The sequence below is a fragment of the Gorilla gorilla genome, chromosome 8 (assembly GCF_029281585.2).
Source record: "Gorilla gorilla gorilla isolate KB3781 chromosome 8, NHGRI_mGorGor1-v2.1_pri, whole genome shotgun sequence".
In the NCBI taxonomy this organism is placed as follows: Eukaryota; Metazoa; Chordata; class Mammalia; order Primates; family Hominidae; genus Gorilla; species Gorilla gorilla.
In genome coordinates this window covers 135,715,687-135,732,324 of record NC_073232.2, presented here as the reverse complement: position 1 = coordinate 135,732,324, position 16,638 = coordinate 135,715,687, and the positions used below count along the sequence as shown (strand labels likewise).

Genomic DNA, 16,638 nt, shown 5'->3' with positions numbered 1-16,638 from the left:
TATATATCAAGTGGAGGTAGTAGTTTCTAACATATAGCATTGGTTATGAGGATCAAGTGAGAAAATGCATGCCAACCACTTAATACAGCACCTAGCTCGTCATCAGCACTTGATAATTGGTAGTTGTTACCAGTATTATCATCAAGAAATAAGCTGAACAAATAGACTACAGGATTGCTCCTGAAGTTCCAGAGCCAAAACTCCTCATGGGGGTGGCCATACTAGGAGAAGTTAAAAAGATTAAGCATTTGGTCTAAAACAGGGTCATGTAAGAGGATGCTCACGTACTAAGATGACTGCCCAAGGGCAGGTGAATCAGTGTCTCTGTGTACTCACTGGTGATACAGGAACAAGAGGGCACTTAATGAAATTAAAAGAAAAAAATCTGAAAAGCACAAAAGGAAATACTTATGTGCATGTTGTGTCATTAGCCTGTAGAACTCTGAACCACAGGTTATTAGGTGAATGGCTTAAGGGAATTAGGTGCATTGAGAGTGACAGCACAGTTGGGTTCTGTCACCCCTGTTGGCATCAAGTGGTCCTGGTGATTTACAGAAGAGCTACCCAAATGCTTAACCATGAGCAGCTCTGTGTATAGGGATGGTCTGGCAGAAACTCAAGCAACAGCACCATCTATCACTATTGATCAGAGGAGAACACTCAGGTGGTGGCATGCCAGTGGCCTGGCATCACAATAAAAAGGATTCTCAGTACTTAGGGTTGAAGGCAGAAATTAGCCAGGAACTAGGCTGCTCATTCCCCCAGGTGCAGCATGAATGAGGTATCGTGGATATTTCTGTAATATAACTGATGGTGATGATAATGATAAGATATGAATAATATGGCAATGACAATTAGATCACCATCCTGTCCTCTGAACTCAGGGTAGAGGGAGAAAGATGAGCAAACAAACTAGAGTCCAACATCCTAGGTGCTGTGACGAGGCAGTCCAACAAAAGAGAAGATTAGGTCTTTCATGGGTGGGAGGAGAGCTGGGCAGAAAATGTTTCAAGGATGAACTCACGCTTGAGCTGAAACTTGCGAGATGACTTGGGTCTGTGTTCCAAAGATGGTGCATAGTCTGGGACAGTCCTTCCAGACACAGCAAGTAACATGAACAAAGCAAGGAGGTGAGAATGTGCTTAGCTTATCCAGTGAACACCCAGGGAATGAGGATTTTTGGAGCAGGAAAGCAAAAGACACTGAGGGTACGATGAACACTGAGGCCAGAAGTGGGTAGGAGCAAGACTGATGTATACCATGTGCCGACAATGTACCATGTATCTCGATGAATTTCAGTTACATGGACTTCCTTGATGCTTCTATTGAAAAGCAGCAGGGAATCTATTCTCTGAGTTCATGCCATGGTCTCTGAGATTTCCTTCAGCTGGATGAAAGCATAGCACATCAACAACACCTTCAGCAGATAATTCTCCCAACACATGTTAAATAGTTACGTGTAGAGAGGTTAGGGAAAGAGGCCACTAGAAGATGGGGGAGGAGAAAGGTGACTGATCTCCATCCAGCTGTCTTTGTCCATCACACCTAATGTGGTTAAGACTAATGCTGCCTAAATCTACAATCAGGAAAACAATCATCAAAGACGTACACCATGTCTCAATGAGTCTTCATATTTAAGTGAAAATGTCTTTCTTGAAATTGAAAGCGTGTTTGCTACCCTTTGTTCTTGATATAAATGCAGTATTAGTGAGCTGCTCATATATTTGTAAAACCAAAATCCTTTCCCATTTACTAGTGATCATATTCCAGGCCATGGTGATTAAAGGAAAAATGGGAATGCTGTTCATAATCTATGGATCATGCAGAGATCAGCCTATGCTTGGTCAGTGGCAGTTCCATATGTGAAATACAGAAATAATTAACTGTGAGACTGGGGAAATCAATAAATCTATTCCTTATACCATTGTGTTGGATATAGCTTGTATTGGGATGAGTAATCTTAGCTGCTTAAATAACAAACCCTCAAATCTCAATGGTTTAACCCAATAGGAGTGTCTTTCTAATTCAGGTAAAGCTTCACAGAGTTCTCAGAGACAGAAGGAAGAGTCCTCTGAGTTCTTCCATTTATTAGGCAGGTGGCGAGACAGCAAGGATCATGCATAGGAGGTTTTTATGGGCCAGGCCTAGAAGAGATACACGATCACATTCTTTTGGTCAAAACTTGGTCAGAAATCTCCATCAAAGGAGCCAGGAAGGCTGGAAAACATAGGTCAGCAGTGTGTTCAAAAATAAGACGAGAGCACAGTTGTGGGTGACATAAGCAGTCTTTGCTCCATAGCTTAATATACACAAAAATCAAACTTTAAAAATATTATAAAATAGCCATAAATGTTTTGTAAAAGCTTTTTCCTTTTATTCTTAATCCAAATCAAAATTATTCCTTTCCCTTTCCCAAATGAGATTCATTTCCTTCATTCCCCAAAGTTGTACTACCAAGACCCATGTGCTATAAATCAATACGTTCTGATATAAAACCTTACACAGAGGAAATGCTCATGTTGGGTGAGAGCTAGTGCTGGCAGGTGGGGCCGGCTTATTTCCAACACATCCTACTCCTCACTCACACTCTGTAACCACATCCTAGAAATCAACACAACTTGCCCCAAATCTTTATGTGATTGTTTAAACCGTAGGGAATCCATCAACTTTCAGAATCTGACGGCTTTACTGTAATCAAAATAGCTGTCAGCCAGAGAAATCTATTCTGCTTAGAAGTAGCCAGAGCCATTGCTTGGCCAGGTCAGGAGTGTTCACGTGCACAGTGGACCAAGGCTGTGACTCAGCCCAGAGGCCGCCCCCTTGCTGTGCAAACAGATGATGCAGGCAACCATCGCTCTGACCCGGCCATTTCTCACACAGCCAGAGTGACCTCATTATTTCTCCATCCTGGCTTCTTAGGGTCTACCGAGATGAAGACACATCACCATGGGCTATCCACGTGACAGCCGCGAGACGGAGGGCAAAGCCTGCATGATTATGGCTAATCATTGTCTGCCTGTCCCTGGGTAGTTAAGACTTATCAATGAATTGCACCAAATGTGGTGTAAAATCCCAGCTAATTAACTGTGAATCGAGAATAACTTATCCCAGGCCCATTTCGTTCATATTGGAGAGCAAAGATCACTGGTGAACAACTCAACCTGAAGTGTGCCACCACCAAATTTGGTAAGGAAGTGTCAGTATTGTCTCAAACACTGTTGATGCAAAAGAAACCACAATTCACATCCTGCAAAAGGCAAGCCCCAGACCGACAGGGCAGGGGAGAATTTATTTTTTTCCCTTTTCTCCTTAGCCGAAGTTATTATCACAACTGCCGGGGAATTTGTGAGATTGGGAGATAAGGATCGTAATGATTCTTTGGAGACCCGTCAATCACTGCAAACTGCTACCAGAATCGAAATTACATCTGCATTTGAATTAGCAACATTACTCGCCAATTTAGATCAGAGTGAACATTTTTCCATTGAAGATGGAATTAAATTAGAAAATGAGTGAGTCTTTAATTTCCAGATTATAAATCACTGAAAATAATTCAACTCCTGTACCTTAAGGCCAATTACATTATCCTAAGCGACATTTTATCTCCCAGCCTTCCGAGTGATTTGGTGACGGGAGCCTTCACACAAATCAGTCTTGCTCTAGTAGCAAGAAATATATCTGCCCACCGAGTCACACACATAAAACACCAGGAACCATTTTAATGCTGAAGCTTATTTTACATGAAATTTGATTGTCTGTTTGATAGTGTATTTTTGTGTTCTAATGAACTGATGCATTCGCCAGATATGAGGTCTGAATTATGTTGGGTTCAGCAATGAAATTTTAAAATGATCGACTTGTTCCAGGTTGGGGCATCTTCGTCCCTTCTGTCACCTTCTGCCCGTTTGGCCTTACAAAAGGCAAAAATAATGTGGATGTTTTTAAGCCTGAACATTCTCTCATCTCTCTATGCCCACACCACCACGTGTGTCCTGCTTCTGCCACCTTTGACTCAGGTTATTTTCTGATATCTGCATGTCTGTCTCTCTAGACTGTGAGCTCCTCAGAGGACAAGTCATGATTGACTCATGGGTATATCTGTCCAGTCAAGAGACTGGCACAGAGTAGGTGCCCAGTAAATATTCACTGCATAAATGGCTGAATGATGACACCTGACCCTTTCCACCTGGCCCCATTACAATCAAATGGCAGCAGTGGGGATTAAACAGATAACCAGGCGGTCCATACATCTCACCACCACCTTCACCAGCAGCACCGCTGAGGCCAACTAGAAAGCCAGGGAGGGGCTCCTCTGTCACTAGCAAGGTCTGGTTTTCTTGGGTTAACTGGCCTAAATAAAGATTAAGGAGTCACCCCATCAATTGGTAACCCTTGCCCATCACCAATGAAAGGTAGACTTGACCTAGAAGATGTCTGAGTCCCTGATGCAGGGATGGAGTAGGGGAGGGGAAGGAAAAGGAAATGCAAGAAATTTGGACACAGGGTAGGTGTCTTACATGTTTTACAGGACAGAGCTTTTAACAAAAGGCCCATTTACAGGCAGGAAAGGGTGCAGAAGAAGACATCATTTTTTTCTCGAGGTGCTGTCTGCTGACTGAGCGGGTGTCACTGACTCAACCTGGGGAGATGCATGGGGCCTTTGCTGGCTCTGGCCTGTGATGTGAGCTGAGCAAGTTGCTGAAGCTCTGTGGGTGTCCTTCCCCAGCTTCTAAAGTGAGAGACTGAGCCCCCTAGTCTAGCCCCCATTAATCAAGCCCTGGGACTACACAAATGACCCCGCAGGGTCCCACATCACCACCACCAAGACGGCAGGAGGTTCTCATTCAGCCGTCCCTGGCTCTGTGTGGCCCAAGCATGTGCCCCCGCTGGGCCTCAGCCTGCCTGTCCACAAAATGGGGACTCGAGTGTAGACTTCAATATCTGGGAATGGAGTTTGAGGAAGGATTAATTAAACAAGAACCTAGAAGGCCCTGAGTGAGAGAGGGCTGTTCCACCCCCAGGCAACGAAGAGAACAAAGCCCCTTCTCCCTCTCTCAGGTTGTCTGGGACCCAAGTGACACTGGGACAATGAACAAGCTGCTTACCTTATCAGAGAGGGGGAGCCCCACTGTGTAGCCAGCCCACCTCGGCCTGGCCTGCCATGTGGACAGGAGGTGCCACAGCCTCCCAGCTGCTGGGCTGAGCTTCCACTCCTGGAGGTTTCTGCCTGGATCTCCTAGCAGCACGGAGCTCCTCTGGCCTCACCTAGGGGATGCCCACAAGATGGACCAGGTGAGGAGGGCAGGGCAGGGGACTAACCCAGAGCCCCTCCCATAAAACACACACACATATCCACCTCTGAACCCCAGCAGCTCTGTTTGTTTAATCTCTATCTGCTTCTACTTGTTTAATCTCTATTTGCTGGAGTTCTTTTTTTCTTTTTTCTTTTTTTTGAGATGGAGTCTCGCTCTATCACCCAGGCTGGAGTGCAGTGGCGGGATCCTGGCTCACTGCAACCTCCACCTCCTGGGTTCAAGCTGTTCTCCTGCCTCAGCCTCCCAAGTAGCTGGGATTATAGGCATGCACCGCCATGCCCAACAAATTTTTTGTCTGTTTAGTAGAGACAGGGTTTTACCATGTTGGCCAGGCTGGTCTCCAACTCCTGAGCTCAGGTGATCCGCCCACTTCGGCCTTCCAAAGTGCTGGGATTATAGGCATGAGCCACCACACCTGGCCGTCTATCTGCTGGGGCTCTTTGTGAACTCTCTTTTGGAGAATGTTTCTGTTACTCAAATAAAACATCTTTTAAATTTGTAATGAGGCCAGGTGTGGTGGCTCATGCCTGTAATCTCAGCACTTTGGGAGGCCGAGGTGGATGGATCACCTGAGGTCAGGAGTTTGAGACCAGCCTGGCCAACATGGTGAAACCCTGTCTCTACTAGAAAAAAAAAAAAAAAAAAAAAAAAAATTAGCTGGGTGTGGTAGCATGCACCTGTAGTCCCAGCTACTCAGGAGGCTGAGGCGGGAGAGTCACTTGAACTCAGGAGGCAAAGGTTGCAGTGAGCCGGGATTGTGCCACTGCACTCCAGCCTGGGCAACAGAGTGAGACTCTGTCTCAAAAATAAATAGATAGGCTGGGCGCAGTGGCTCACGCCTGTAATCCCAGCACTTTGGGAGGCCAAGGCAGGCAGATCACCTGAGGTCGGGAGTTTGAGATCAGCCTGGCTAACATGGTGAAAGCCCATCTCTACTAAGTATACAAAATTAGCTGGGTGTGGTGGCGCGTGCCTGTAATCCCAGCTACTTGGGAGGCTGAGGCAGAAGAATCGCTTGAACCCAGGAAGCAGAGGTTGCAGTGGGCCAGGATCACGCCACTGCACTCCAGCCTGGGCAACAGAGTGAGACTCCATCTCCAAAACAAAATTAATTAATTAATTAATTAATTTGCAATGAACTGAGTCCAACCTGCTCTGTACACATAGACAATTGTAGCCTTAATGGGTAGGTGGGACCAGCCCAAGGAAATCCTGCAAGCTCGTGACAGAGGTTGGACCAGAAGCCACGACCCGGGCCCCCTCCCCAGACTCATCCAAAAATGACACAGCAACCACCACCACTGCCTGCACGGATCATTGCCATGTATGACCCGGACAAGATCACTATACACCGTCTACATGAGTAGATTCACAACAGCCCAGAAAGGCAGGAGCTATCCCTTCATTCCCATTCTGTGGACGGAAAAGCTGAGGCTCAGAACGTTAGGCCAATGCTGTAAGGTCTCCCAGCTAGTGAGCACTGGAGCTGGGATTTGAACCCAGCAGTCAAGCTTCTGAGCCTACATCTGTAACTGCCAACTTACACTGACAGTGTCTCTCTCTGCAGAGCTGGCAGGCCTGGCCCTCCTCCCACCTCCTTGTTGGGGCTTTCTCAGTTTCCACGAAGAGTGGGAGGCTGAGGCCCTAAGCCCTTCTGGGTTTGGAGCCCAGAGTTCCTTTGGCAAGACTGTAGGGTTGTCAGATTTAGTAAGTGAAAATATCAGGGACACACTTTATACTAAAAGATCATATTTGTTGTTTAACTGAAATTCAAATGTGGCTGGGTATGCTGTGTCTTACCTGGCAGGCTTACGGGGGTGGCATGTGCTTGGGGAGCTGTGAGGTCGGGGCGGCTCGCCTGTCCCTGCCTCCTGGGGCCCACAGCCATTCCCACATCCAGGCCCTTGTCCCATGCCCTAGGCTCCTTCACAGCATGGCAGCCAACTATGCCCTGGGTGGAGGCTCTGCCCATAGGGCTGTCTTGCCACCAATACCCTCCAGGGTCATTTGAGATTAAGGAAGGACTGAGGGGCAAGTGGAGGCATTTAAACAATTTGGCTCAGAGGGAAGCAGATGCCACTGACTCTCCCTGGCTACAGTCGCACTCAGGGCCTTGCCCTGGCTACCTCCACTGCTGCAGGAGATGCCTGGCCTGTGACCACTGTGTTCACACGGGAGGGACAGCAGAGCACCAAGCCTAGCATCACTGGACATTGCTGACCTGTCCCTCTTTGGCCACCACAGCACCTTGAACAGCACCTGGGACGTTGCTGACACACAAATGTTTGTGGGATAGCTAAAGAGTCTAGGGAAGGTATGGAAATGCCAAGCACCTCCTCCTCCCCAAGCCCAAGGCAGACATTGCTAATCGACCACTGCATGCTTTCCCACAGAGTCCAGATGCAGCCTGGGCATCCTTCTTAACATGGATCAAGGCTACCACCAAGGAAGGATATTAAAGAAATGGAAGTCATCCGTGGTTGAAACTCAGCTGCAGCTGAGGGACTGGGTTGGATCAGGGAGGGGGACAGGGAGAAGACAGAGGGCAACAGGTTGTAAAGGAGGAAAGGCACAGACCCTCAAGTCAGAAGACCTGGCTCCCAGCCTGCTGCACTCAGCACCTCTGAGACCTGGAGCAAGCACACTCCCTGCTAAGGATAGCTCTGTCCTTGGTGAACAGGCACAGCGCTTTTCCCCATGCAGAGCCCTGTGGAGGATGTGTCCTGAGAGGCGCTGGGCACAGTGCCTGCTTCCCAGCAAGCCTCATTCCACCTCCTTCTCTGCGAAGCTCTCTCTGCCTGCGTCTGCAGGCCCAGGGCAGCTAGAAAGAAGCATGGGCACAGGGAGACCCAAAGGCTTCCATCCTAGTTGGCATTTTAGATCAGAGAATTTTCTAGACAAAGCCCAGGATCCCAGACCTGTATTCTCAAAGGCTCAGCATGGAATGGCATTCATGAAGGGCTCAGTGTGCTAAATTCTAAAGCAAGCAATAGAGCAATAAAGGAAGGAATTGAACCACGCGGAAGATTCACAACACAACCCGGGGTTCCGCAATTCCCGATCCCATCACTGACCACTCTGCACCCATCTGCTGTTCGATCCTGAGACGTGTGACCACAGCAGTCAGATCTCCTAGTGACTGAAGTCTAAGCAATGGACTCATTAAGGGAAATACTAGCAGGGGATGTTTGCTTAGGACTTTACAATGACAACCTGTAATCGTAGACACACACACACACACACACACACACGTGTCTATTTATTATTGTTAGTTAATTCTCACAACAACTGAGTGAAAGCTGGGCAGGATTTCTTCTCAGGCCTACTTTAAAATAAGAATACTGAGTCTAAGACACTGTCCAAGGCAGAGCCAAAGACGCGCTGAAGCAGGCGGGAGACCGCGGCACAAACCTTTCACTGCACCAGCTCCCAGCTCCCGGCTCCACATCCTGTGTGAACTAGCAGTGGTACCTCTCCTAGCCCTAGAAGGCATTCTGGGGTGGTGCTCTCAGGAGCCAGGAATCCTTGACTGTAAGACACAGGAAGGGCCTCTCCATTCCTCCTAGGGACACAAAGGGCCTGGGTCTTCTTGGTGCACATTCTCCAATAGAGCCTAGGCGCCTGCTCTAGGCTGAGCTGGGGCAGAGGCAGCCATGTATGGTACTGGGTGAGAGCAGTGCATGTGAGGGTGAGCTGTTCTCGCCCCCATCCCCGACATGCACACACATGCACAGCCTCAGCCTTTGCTCTGGTCTGAGGTCAGTCAGCTCACGGCTCACCCTGGTCCTGGGAACCACATCCATTCTTCCTGGCCCCTTCCTATAACCTGATGAGAACCTCCCACTCTCCATTTCCCACTCCTCAACCTCATTGTCACAGCAAGCGTTGAGAAGCTGGGCCGCCTTGTTCAAGCGCATCTGTCTTGTTAGGTTATCTTGAAACACTGGGAGGGATTTCTGGTCCCTTTAAGACCCCAGATTCTTCATGGAGGAAGCATCATCCAGAGCAGTGGGGCTTTGGGGCTTTGCTTTTTTATATGAGAAGCTGGTAAGGGCTGTGAACAACCTCCCCATCCCCAGAAAAATAGCTACGTGCGTACACACGTCAATCTGCACACAATTTCAGGGGAACATCTCTATGATATTGGGGGTTTTGACACGCTCTCTGCCCTTAGAAGGACAAATTTTATTTAGGGAGACAAGATTCACCCATGTTAACCAAAAGCACACAGGACAGTGAGCAGCTATGGCCTGGATCACCCCTGCCATCCCGTGAAGTGAGGTTGGGGAAAGGAAAGCTGAGCAGTGGCGGGTTCAGGAGGCAGAGGTTGGCGTCTGTGCTTGAGGGATGGAGAAAGTGAGCAGGCAAAAAGGAGAGGGGGTGGGGAGGTCCTGAGCCTGTTTCATTGTCTGTAAAATGGGCCACAGTCCACTGAGGACTAATAATATTTACCTCAAAGGACTGTGGCTAACAACAAATGTGGGGACACAGAAATGCTTAGCCCCCTTGTGCTGGCACACAGTCACCCCGCTCACCCTCTTCAGGCCCAGCGGTGCCTGGCAGGCACACTCAGGAAGTGCCTGTCTCTCTCTCTCTCTTTCCTCTCTCTGACCTCTCTATTTTCTCTTTCTTTCTCTCTCTCCCTCCACCCCGCCCTCCATCTCCCTTTCCATCTCTCTGAGCCTCCCCCTCTCCTGGTCTCTCTCTCCTTCTGTCTCCTTCTGTCTCTTTGAGCCTCCCTCTCTCTTGGTCTCTCTGTCCCTTTCTGTATCTCTCCCTCCCTGTCTCCGTCTATCTCTCTGAGCCTCCCCACTCTGTCTCTTCTCACTGACCCCAGGCCCTTCTCAAGACTCTGTATTACACTGGCAGCAACATTAGTGACCTCCAACCAAGCAAGACTTTTCCAGAATGCCCCCATGGGCCCTGCTTCTCCGTGACCTGGTAGCCATCTCTGGCCCCAGGGCAGGAATCTGCCACATCTTCAGCATTCAAAGTGTCAGTGCTGGACTGACCGTGACCCACCACTAGGCCCTGCTTGGGCCTCCACACTGCCCACCACCCGCAACCCCCCACTACACTCCTGGCATCCCTGCAAACTTCTCCAGTCTCTAGGGCATGCTGAGCCCTTTGAGGGACAGACCCATGTTTGCTCACCCTCCCTGTGGGCATCCCAGCAGGAACCCCCCTTCTCACAACAGGGTCCAGCCTGTCTCAGGGCTGCAGAAGAAGGGAGGTACCTCCAGAGAACCCACCCCAAGAAGAGTGTGGCAGGAGCTGTGCAGGAAACAGAATAGGGAATGCTATTTCCCTTGAAATTCTGTAAAACAATGGCAACCAAAGACGCTGTGCCTTGGACCCTGGTGGCAAAGCCTACATCAGTGGGGAGGAGAAAGAGCTTTACCTGCCCAGGTGCTCACAGAACAGCCCTGCTGGCCGCAGCCCAGGAGCCTGATACCGTTCCCAGCACTTAGCCTGCTGCATATGAGATCGAATCCTCACACTGCCTCATGCAGTCATACCCACTTATAGATGAGAACAGCAAGACCGAGAAAAACTGTGTGATTTGCTCAAGGTCACTTAGTAAGGAAGTGACAGGGCCAGCATTCACACCCAGCACAGGCTGCCTGCAGTGCCTTTTTTTTTTTTTTTTTTTTTGAGACGGAGTCTCGTACTGTCTCCCGGGCTGGAGTGCAGTGGCGCGATCTTGGCTCACTGCAACCTCCGCCTCCTGGGTTCAAGCTATTCTCCTGCCTCAGCCTCCTGAGTAGCTGGGATTACAGGCGTCTGCTACCACACCCAGCTAATTTGTGTATTTTTAGTAGAGATGGGGTTTCACCATGTTGGTCAGGATGGCCTCCATCTCCTAACCTCGTGATCTGCCTTCCTCAGCCTCCCAAAGTGCTAGGATTACAGGTGTGAGCCACTGCGCCCGGCCTGCAGCACCCATTTCATAGAGGTGACAGGGCTCCACAAGCCCCGGCACAACCCTAAGCATGCCATGTGCTAGCCTGTCGGCTGTTGCCACTCCTTGAATCCTCCTCACTCTTGTCATGGCCTTCTAGATTCAGCCTCTGGCCTCAAAAAGGAAGATCAAATTTGAATGTCTGCTGGTGAGATGATACTGTCTCAGGCCCTTGACTCTGAGGACCACAGTGAGTTTCTTTGTGGTCTATGTGATGGTTTCTAGACCCAGAGCTGGCTGTCTAAGTCACTCGCCAGTTCTCACTAGCTGATCGGTTGGGCCACATGACGTGTATGGCTGGACCTCCATGGTCTGGTAGACAGGGAAAGGCTGGCAACTCTGAGATAGGCCAGACTCCATGCTGTGGGAGCTCCAGGGGTGGCTGCTGTCATGACAACCACAGCTGGCTTCCCAAGGAGCATGGGACCCAGAGACACAGTAGGCAGCAGACCCTATGTGGTGGCCCAGGCCCAGGGCAAGCCAAATCTTCCTCTTGATTATTCTCCCGAGACCATCCCTGCTTTTGTGCAGGCAAGAATGCAGTGCTGTTGGCTCAGATCCTCTTTCTGGGGCAATTGACAGGGTGGGGACACTATTTTGGGACTCAAAAGGGAGCATGTCAGGTTCTGTGCACCTGTGTAAGTAAATGTGCCCATGTTCAAGGATGTGGCAGTCGCATCCACCTGAGACAGCTGCAGGGGACATTAGCAAATGGACACACAGTGAAAGGCCCAGGACCAGTGAAGATGGTCCCCTGTTCTGGTCCCCTTCCCTGAGAGGATGCTGAAGTCTGGTGGGGAAGAACTGTATGAGCACAGTGGTTGCTGGCTCTTGCATGAAAGACTGGTATAAATCCTGTGTGAGTCAAGGTGCTTCTGAGCCCAAACCAGTCACTGTTCCCAGAAAGGTATTTTGCATCTCACCTTTCTGTCTCTTAAGGGGGCCCACATTTCAAGTGATGTGCAATATCCACTGACATACTAGCTCTGGGAAGACAGCAAATGTGCTGGGTTGATCAATATCATACCCCCAGAGCCTGGAATACTGCCTGGCATACTGTAGGTTCTCAGTAAATATTTGTGGAGTGAACAAATGAACGAATGGTGCAGAACTGAATTGGAGAGTCACTGAGATTTTTTAAAAACGAATTGCAGGTATTTTGAGGAAACAGCACATGGGCTAGTTGCTTTCTCTGGCTCGCCTCTCTTCCCATCGTGAGCCAAAAAGTCTAAAAAAGACCAGATTCCAAACTCTTATTGAATGCATGCAGCATTGATCCTGAAGAAAACACAGGCTTCTGAAACTTCACAAAAGGTCAAAAATATTCCCTTAAGAATCTTACAAGCAACAGAAAACAACATTGAGGATTCTATGCCTGGCCCCTTGAAGGCCCTCAATAAAGACACACTGGCTGGTTGACCAGTGGAGGAGATGGATAGCCAGCTGGAAGGCCAATGTTCCCACCAGCTCCTAGAATTCAGAATTGCGTTAGGATATGGCCAGCAGGAGCCCACTGGCCCATTTTTTTTTCCTCTGTAGCCCCGTGCTCCACAATGCACAAGCGAAAAAGTCACCCGAGACTAGTCCTGCCCAGGTACAGCAGACAGGTGTGAGTGCATCTGGGGCAGGCTGCCCTGCCATCTGGGATCCTCTCTGTAACCCTGGTACCAGGGGGCTCCAGGTCCTCAGAGGGACACACTCCTCATCCCAAAGCTTCACACCAGGGCCAAGCCTTAGCTCCAGACAATGCCAGGGCCTGTCACACAGAGAAACATTACTGTTCCGAGAGACATGTCCCCTCCCCCAGCCCCATTCTTGATCCTGGACATTAAATATTTATGAGTTCTTTAAAAAAAAAAAAAACCCACAAACCTCAAATAATGCAAGTTGTCTACCAGGCAGGGAGATTTCAAGATGATAAACATTATTTAGAAACACCATGATATGCTTCGTATTGTGATGTGATTGGGGACCATATTAAAACCCGCCAAGGCTATTATACCTAATTTTTGTTTCAATTCAGGCAATATCGCCACTGCTTAATATGATTTCTATTTACTTTTTTCTATTGTTAGTATTTTATTGGGGTTGTGTCTGTTTTATCAAGCAGATCTCTTCTGAAAGGAGGGTCAGACTATGCTTGGACCTTGAGTTTTTCTCTCCTCTTTCTTTTAAAGGGGTTTCCATTATATTCTGCTTGGTCTGAATTCACTCAAAAACCCTCAATGCTAATGTAAACTCTTTTTCTTTACTCTTGTCCAATTACAATATTTCTACCGGCACAAAGCCTGACAGCTTGATATTTAAAAGCTCTATAAACTCTCATCATCGAGTTTTATGTTCCCGTTTTTCTATGGTACCATTGGATTTGGGTGAGTGCTACATAAAATGTGTGCATTGAAGGGTTTCAGATCAAGTTATCTCCTCCATCTATAAAAATTGAATTTTAAAGGTTATTTTAATTATAAGTTTAAACCCAGGCACTATTAATGACAGGGGCAGCCTCCTCCACCAAAGCGTTCATTCACCTTCTCCACAGGGTTGCGGCCGAGATGGGAAATCCTGTTATTTCCTGAATGAAATGCAATTTTGCAAAACAGGATATTATTTTTTAAAGTATTATACACTTTGCATAACTCTCTCTTCCTGGACTGGTCCAGGGAGGTGGGGGAAAGGGTGATCCGTGACTCTGTCCACTGAACTAGGTCTGCTCTTTGCACAACCAGCAGGAATCTTGCCCTATCGAGAGTTCAAAGGAAGAGATTATATCAACTTCCCAACTTCTTGAAGCCACATCGAACCCATCTGACTACTGGAAGTCAGGCAAGGATGTCCTATCACTGAATAATTTGGAGAAAAAATAATAAAGTAAGATCCAAATTTCAAACCTCATTTCTTCAGATTGCAATCTAAAGTCCTTTAGTTTAAGGGGGGAAAACATCATTGTTTTGCGGTCTCCTATATTCTAAGTTTCTAAACATGTTATTGAAGCCATGATTGAAATCTGACAAAAACAGACTGCGTTTTATAATAATGTCCCGCAGCCAAAGTATGGCACCAATAACTAAACAATACTTTATCACCTTTGCCACTTTCAACAGCTCCCATTAATATTGAGATCATAGTGTTCAGCCCTCTATTCCCCAGCTGACTGCCTTAGTGACAGCACTGGCTAAGGCAGTGACATTGAAAAATATTTGCCATGACATGGCCACAAATCACAGCCAGACAATTTTAAAACTCAATATTCACTAAACTTGCATCTGCTAGTTTCTTGTTCCAATTTCTAAAACATAATTATTATATGTTCCTTTCTCTGAAATTGCAGAACATAAATGGGTATATGTTAAGCAAAGGAGGAGGAGGTGATATTAAAATTAAATTCTGGGGGATGTCCAGCAGTGTCATTTAACAAGCCAGAAACTATCCCTGGAGCAGGAGCTGAGAACACAGACACTGTATGTGGTGAAAAGTACCTGTTTTCTGAGCTGTTCAGGATAGTCGCAGCAACCTGAACTCAGATTGCAATTACCTGTGGTCTGAGGTTCACTCGACAGCCTAATTTTATACGCATCGATTTTTATTTTCAGCTTTCTCAAGACGCTGAAGCAGATGTTGGTCCACTTGGCAATTGCCCCTAATTCACTTTACAGAGGCCGTGGTCAACGTGGCAGAATGTGCCCCCACCTACCCTATTCCTGCTGCGCATGGCTAACCTCGGTGGAACCGTGCCAGCTGTCCACATCTTGACTCCCGTTCAAGAATCAGGAGCCCGCAAAGTCTTGAAAGCGATGCCATTAACACTGGTTCCTAAGAGGAAAACCTTCCAAGAGACCCGGCATCCACATGGTTTGAACTAAAGCTGCTCCTCTTTGGGTGTGTCCCTGGCTGGGACTCTACGCATTTTCAGCGCATAGAGTACTTATTTTTCTCTCTGTAGGCCTCATGCCTGCTACAGTAGCTGCCCCACAGCAGACACCTTGTAGGTGTGTACAGAATGGAGAACGAGCAACTATCCAAGACAGTAGATTATTGTATGAGAAGCTAGAGGATGCCCCTGGCTCTGCCACTAAGTCACCGTGGGACCTTGACCAAGTGTCTGCCATTCACAGACCTTCAGTTCTCTTTGTCTACAGAATGAGGAGGTTGTATAGGATGATCTGGGGCCATTTCCAGCACTCAAGTTCCACTCCATGAAGAAAATAAGTGCCATGTACAGAGACCACTGGAATCTGATGTGTTAAATGGTAAACTCACCATGGCGACCTTCTTACTCTGGGAGATGCTTACACAGTCCTCAGAACCTGGAAACCATAGGAACTGTTAGCCATTTATTTTTCCTGTGTAGATACCTAGCTGGAGTTTTTTTTTCCTCCTGTATTTTTTTTTTTTTAAACAGAAAGGTGGCTCACCAACCCACTGGCTGTGAATATCAGCCTTGTGTATTGTGAAGTCCAGTAAAATGAAGATTGGGAATTGTCCATTGGATTTAGAAATCCAGAAGCCATTAACAAATAAAAGCTATTTTAGTATATATAATAATACAACATGTGATATGACTTTTGCACCCTAAATTCACATTGGCACTAATCTACCACATCGGTGCCCATGACTCAAAGATGACCTTTCTTTTTTTTTTTTGAGATGAAATCTTGCTCTTGCTCTGTCGCCCAGGCTGGAGTGCAGTGGTGCAATCTCGGCTCACTGCAAGCTCCACCTCCTAGGTTCAAGCAATTCTTCTGCCTCAGCCTCCCGAGTAGCTGGGACTACAGGCACCCACCACTACGCTCAGCTAACTTTTTTGTATTGTTAGTAGAGACGGGGTTTCACCATATTGGCCAGGCTGGTCTCAAACTCCTGACCTTGTGATCCACCCACCTCAGTCTCCCAAAGTGCTGGGATTACAGGCGTGAGCCACCACTCCCAGCCGACCCTTCTTGTTTACTTGTTTATATGCAGGATCAACAGGGACAGGAGCATTCATAGTGTGAAATGACCTCCTTTTGGGCAGGACTGTCTGTTGCAGCTATCCTGTCCCTGTCTTCCCATGGCATGCTGGGTCTGTGTCTTTTAGTTCCCAGGCCCCTGTGTGGAGGAACCACACCTGACTTTGATGACAAGATGGACTTCGAGCCTCAGTGTGACACTGTAATGGGATGAGACTTTTAGGGGAGGAAGTGAATGAGTCTTTTGCAGGTGGGAGGAATGTAAATTTTTGTAGCCAGAGGAAAAGCTGTAGTAGATTACATTTCCAAGGCAACAACATCCCCCCGTCTACATGACCTTTTGCCCTGTGACCTTGCCACTTGTTCCTTCCCCACTCCCTCCACCCGACCTGTGTCAAGAGATGGAGCTCCCCAC

The 16,638-nt window shown here is 47.8% G+C and overlaps 1 long non-coding RNA gene across 1 annotated transcript in view; it reads right to left on the bottom strand.

Moving 5' to 3' along the window:
- Positions 1-16,638, bottom strand: part of LOC129524906 (uncharacterized) — a 167,820-nt gene that overhangs the window by 114,844 nt on the left and 36,338 nt on the right. Inside the window, exon 2 of the long non-coding RNA XR_010135301.1 lies at positions 5,106-5,265. This is a non-coding gene — a long non-coding RNA (uncharacterized lncRNA). The remainder of the gene's footprint in view (positions 1-5,105; positions 5,266-16,638) is intronic.